The following is a 5,043-nucleotide window of genomic DNA, read 5'->3' as shown; positions in this document are numbered from 1 at the left end:
TACCGATCTAAAGATCTAAACCTAATAAAATGGGCTACTGTAAATTAAGAATACTCTTTAGGGCCCAATATGAGATATGAGGCGTGACAGTATTAAAAAAACAAAAGACAGTTTGTAATTTCGGATATTTCGGATATGCGAAAAATAAAAAACTTCGATCCGTATCCGATCCGAAAGTCCAATATATTTTTCGGATATCCGATCTGAAATATCCGAAATTGAAAATAGGATCGGATCACGGATAATCGGATCGGATATTTTTGCACAGCCCTAACGCCGGTCATGAGTTTTGACATTTGAACTTAAGGTTTTGAGACTTGGAATGGGCGACTTGAGTTTGAGGTTTGAAGACTTGAATGTTTGAAATAGGAAATCCGGCATGACGCCGTTGGATTTGAGTTTTGAACTTGAAGTTTTGACTAGAAAATCCGGCATTATGACGCCGTTGGATTTGAGTTTTGAATTTTGAAATTTGACTAGGAAATCCGTCATTATGACGCCGTTGGATTTGAGTTTTGAATTTTGAAATTTGAAACTTGAAACTTGAACTAGAAAATCCGGCATCATGGCGCCGTTGGATTTGGGTCTTGAATTTTGAAATTTGACTAAGAAATCCGGCATTATGACGCCGTTGGATTTGAGTTTTGAAATTTGAAACTTGAAGCTTGAACTAGAAAATCCGGCATTATGGCGCCGTTGGATTTGGGTCTTTACTTGGAACTTGAAACTCGAAATTTGAACTAGAAAATCCGGCATTATAGCGCCGTTGGATTTGGACTTGAAAGTTGAGGTTTTGGACTTAGAAAATTTGGATTTGTATTTGAAATTTGAAGTTTGGACTAGAAAATCCGGCATTATGACGCCGTTGGATCGAACTTGACTTGGAAATTTGAGGTTTTGAAATAGGAAAATCCGGCATTATAACGCCGTTGGATTGCATTTTGAACTTGAAAGTTGGAATTTTGGACTCGAAAATCCGGCATTATGACGCCGTTGGATTGAATTTTGAACTTGGAACTTGGATTTTGGACTTGAAAATTCGGCATTATGACGCCGTTTGATTGAATTTTGAATTTGGCGTTTGTGCGTGAGGCGTGTTTGAGGGTTTTGAATCAAATAGAGCGGCACTCCTAAAAGACCCTAAAATCGGCGATTTATATGCATGAGATTTGAATGATGCTCCTAGGGGTTTGGTTTCCTAGTTGGAGGCTAATTGGTTTTGGCAAGCTAGAACTCGAGGTTAGCCATTCACGCGTGCAAAGACGCCCACACAATGCACAAGTAGCACGTTGTCACACTAATCATGAATATGAATGCGACATGCAAAGTTCTCAACCTAAGGTCGGTCTAAGTTTTGTATGATGCAAGTGTTCGGCTTTGGGTGTCGAAAGGTACTCGACTAAGAGACGGATCCGGCGACAACTTGCACATCCGCCTAAGGGAAGTGTGTGTCGGCAGACGGCCTCCATACTTGACATCGGGAATGTCAAGTAAATGCCAAGTTTCGGTAGGTGCAGAAATGGTCACACACTTTGGTCGGGAACCGTATGGAGAGTCACCATTTCATTGCCCCGGAGGCTAGCCCGAATGTAGAACACATCCGTTTGGGCAAGGGTAGAAATTCATTTTGCACAAATATGGTTTTCGAAAAATGCATGAAATGCCTAGAAATTGAAATTGAAATCGTACTTGAATTTGTATTTGTAAAGCTCGTTTTTAGACATTCGTTCACGAGGTTTGGGATCGTCCTTCCAGATTTAAAAATAGACTAACTCCCAACACGAAAAGTTGAGCAAAAGTGGGCAACAAGCCACTGTGAGCCACTATCCTGGATGCAGGCAGCGGCGTTGGGCGCAGGTGGTTGCGCCTGGCGCCAATGCTGGCATCCAGTACTTAAGCACATCAGTGGCTTGCTGCTCGAAATCTGCTCACATTTTCGAACTGAAATTAGAAGATTCCCCAGCGGAGTCGCCAGAATTGTAGGGGTTTTTTTTGTATGCCTTTCCCTACAAGGGGGGGGGGCGGTTTTTTAGAAAACCATTGAATTTTTGTACCTCGAAGGAGTCGCCACCAAACATTGTTTAAAGTCTCGTTTGGAAAGACCGCAAGTGACTCTATTTTGGATAAGGCTTTGAATCCTCGAAACGGATGGGTGAGATCCGGGCACGGGAACCAGATGCTTATTCCGCGAGCTTTAGAAATATTCAAGTACGTGACATAGCATTTTCGAAAATATACCCTAGATTAGACTATGTGGGTTTGAAATTTAGAGCAAATAGAATCTCTACTTTGTATCGTGGTCACTTTGCTTTAAAGATTAATTTAAAGGAACCTAAGGCCGGTTTGTCCAAGAAATTATCTTTGTTAAGCGTGATGTAACCTTGTATTTTGTTGTATTTAGCATGTGCAGTTATGAAAGCAATAGAGCAAATAAAGCAACATCACAATAGTAAATAGAGTGCGGAATTAGTAAATACAAGACCCCCTAGAGATGGACTAGGGAGTAGGTCCACATTGCCTAGAAATGGACTAGGCAAGTAAATATGCGGAATTGAAAGTGCGGAATTGAAAGTGCGATATTGAAATTGCGGAATTGAAAGTGCGGTATTGAAATTGCGGAATTGAAAGGTGCGATATTGAAATTGCAATATTGAAAGATGCATAATTGAAACTTGTACTTGGGCACATGAGATTCGAACGCCAGGCGGCTCCTTAAAAATAAGTGCGCCCGACACGAATTCAAAGCCAAAAATCTCAACTTGGGAGAGGTTGCTCCACCCAAGTATCCTAGACTTTGCATATTGAACTTGAACTTGAAAGCTTGAATATTGAAATATTGAACTTGAAATACTTGAACTTGAAATATTGAACTTGTACTCGAAATATTGAAACTTAAGAGACTTGAATCTCAAAGATCGGGCCTTTTAATGTTGAAAAGGTTAGATCTTTGATGTGCTCTTACTTTGAAAGGATCCTAGTTTATGGAAGTAGTCATGAGCAACCCTAAACATTGTGCGATCTTGAAATTTAAAAACTTGAACTTGTATATTGAAAAATGGAGTTTTGAATCTCAAAAGACTAAACCTTTAAGAGTTAAAAGGTGTCATCTTTGATTACTCCATTCTTGAAAGTGATTCTAGTTCAAAGAGGTGATTGCAAGCAACTTTCAACATCCTTGAATCTTGAAAGTTTGTATTTTTGTATTTTGAAAAGTTTGGATTTTGAAAAGATGTATGATTGTTGCAAGTGACATTTTAAGTAATAAAAATGCCAACTTTCTAATCATTTTGAAATCAAAGAAAGATGATTGAATATGGTGGGATTCAGAATTACCTATTTAGGTTTAGGCAAGAATTCCTTTTAGAGCTCCCAATTGCTTAGAACTTGAAATTTTTTATGTGTTTTTGAAGGGTTTTTTATTTGTATTTTGAGGCGTAATTTTTGTATTACGACGTTGTATTTGTAATCTGCCTCCCCTAATGCTGAAAATGAGGGGGTTTTTATAGCAAAAATGGGTGCAAAACGCCAGCAAATGCCAGCGCAGCACGCCGAAGCAGCGCTGGGCGCTGGTGACGTGGCGTGAATGCCGCCAAAGCAAGGACGCGGGCTCCGTCCTTGTTTCGTCTTGTAGTGTTGTGCCTTCGTACGAATAGTACGAGTTGGCGTTTAGTGTTTGCTTGGAGGTTAAGACTCGATTTTTTGTCTAAAAACAAGCCTTTCTCAGTTTTTGAACTTCGGTTTTACGGGACGAGGCCCGGCATGCTCGGTTTTGTGGGTCGGCGCCCGAATTTGACTTAACTTATATGATTTTGAGTGGAAAAGGCCTAGTAAAACCAATGGGATGGTCTAGTAGATGAGATTGTACTTGGATTTTGAAATTGGTTTTTGAAAATTGTATTTTGTACCGAGTTCCGAGAGGGGAACGACCTCGGGGATTGGATTTTGGATCTTGGATTTTGGAGATGTTCTTAGCAATTGGGATTTTCGCATGGAGTTATTCCAACCGCCTACTAAGGATAATGGTATCGTCATCATCCAGAGGGGAGACACAAATTAGGTGCCTACAGGGGGCCATCATATCTAGGCCTCTCATTCATAGCATTGGCATATTCCACATCAAAATCACCTTCATATAAGAAGGGCCATAATCCACATATGAAACATTATGCGCTAAAGGACACATATTTGGGAAATGCCCATACTCATGACAATTTTCACAAAAAGATGTATCTAATGGCATAGTGTTGTAGGAACTCACCTTGCTCTTCCCCTTAGTGAGAAGAGTAGCCGATGGTGGAGGAATTGTTGATGGTGATGGAGGTTGACTTGGAGTTCTCTCAAGCTTCTCCAACCTTGAGCTAAGCTTCTTAATGATGCGAGCTTGCTCAATTACATAGATCGACCCTTTACCATCCTCACCTTTGCTCTTGCAATCATGGCTCCTTGTTCCTACGTGCCATGCTTGGTAGTTTTGCACAACATCCTCTATGATATCCTCTATTTGGTCCTCCGTCTTGTTCATTATAGGACCACCCGCCCCCGCATCAAGACTTTTTTTGGAGGTAGGGCTCAATCCCAAGTAGAAAGTTTGGAGGAGGAGCCATTTAGGAATCCCGTGATGAGGGCACTCCCTTTGATATTCCTTGAACCGATCCCATGCCTCAAATAGAGACTCATCCCGCTTTTGCTCAAATGATTGGATCTTATGACGATACTCCGCCGTCTTCCCATGAGAGTAGAACTTGCTCAAGAATGCACTTGTCACTTCATTCCAAGTCCGAAGTGAGTTTGGCTTGACCTCCTTGTCAAGCCAATCACTAGCACGCCCCAAGAGGGAGAAACGGAATAGAGTCAACCTTATGTAATCCGAAGTCACTCCATTGTGCTTAATGGTATCACAATAGTGCTCAAATTATTTCAAGTGTTCATGCGGTGATTCGCTACTCTTTCCGCAAAACGGATGACTTTGCACCAAATTAATCAATGCGGGCTTGATCTCAAAATTGTTTGCATTGGTAGTCGGGGCTTGAATGCCACAAGTCG

General features: G+C 41.0%; 1 non-coding gene across 1 annotated transcript; it reads left to right on the top strand.

Moving 5' to 3' along the window:
• The first annotated feature begins 4,610 nt into the window (after window positions 1–4,610).
• On the top strand, window positions 4,611–4,716 carry LOC130466538 (small nucleolar RNA R71). Its single transcript, XR_008926752.1, has one exon. It is a non-coding gene; the product is annotated as a small nucleolar RNA R71 (small nucleolar RNA).
• Window positions 4,717–5,043: the final 327 nt, after the last annotated feature.

This window comes from Spinacia oleracea, chromosome 1, assembly GCF_020520425.1.
Source record: "Spinacia oleracea cultivar Varoflay chromosome 1, BTI_SOV_V1, whole genome shotgun sequence".
In the NCBI taxonomy this organism is placed as follows: Eukaryota; Viridiplantae; Streptophyta; class Magnoliopsida; order Caryophyllales; family Amaranthaceae; genus Spinacia; species Spinacia oleracea.
Note: the sequence above shows the minus strand (reverse complement) of the source record. Positions and strands in the feature narration are given on the sequence as shown.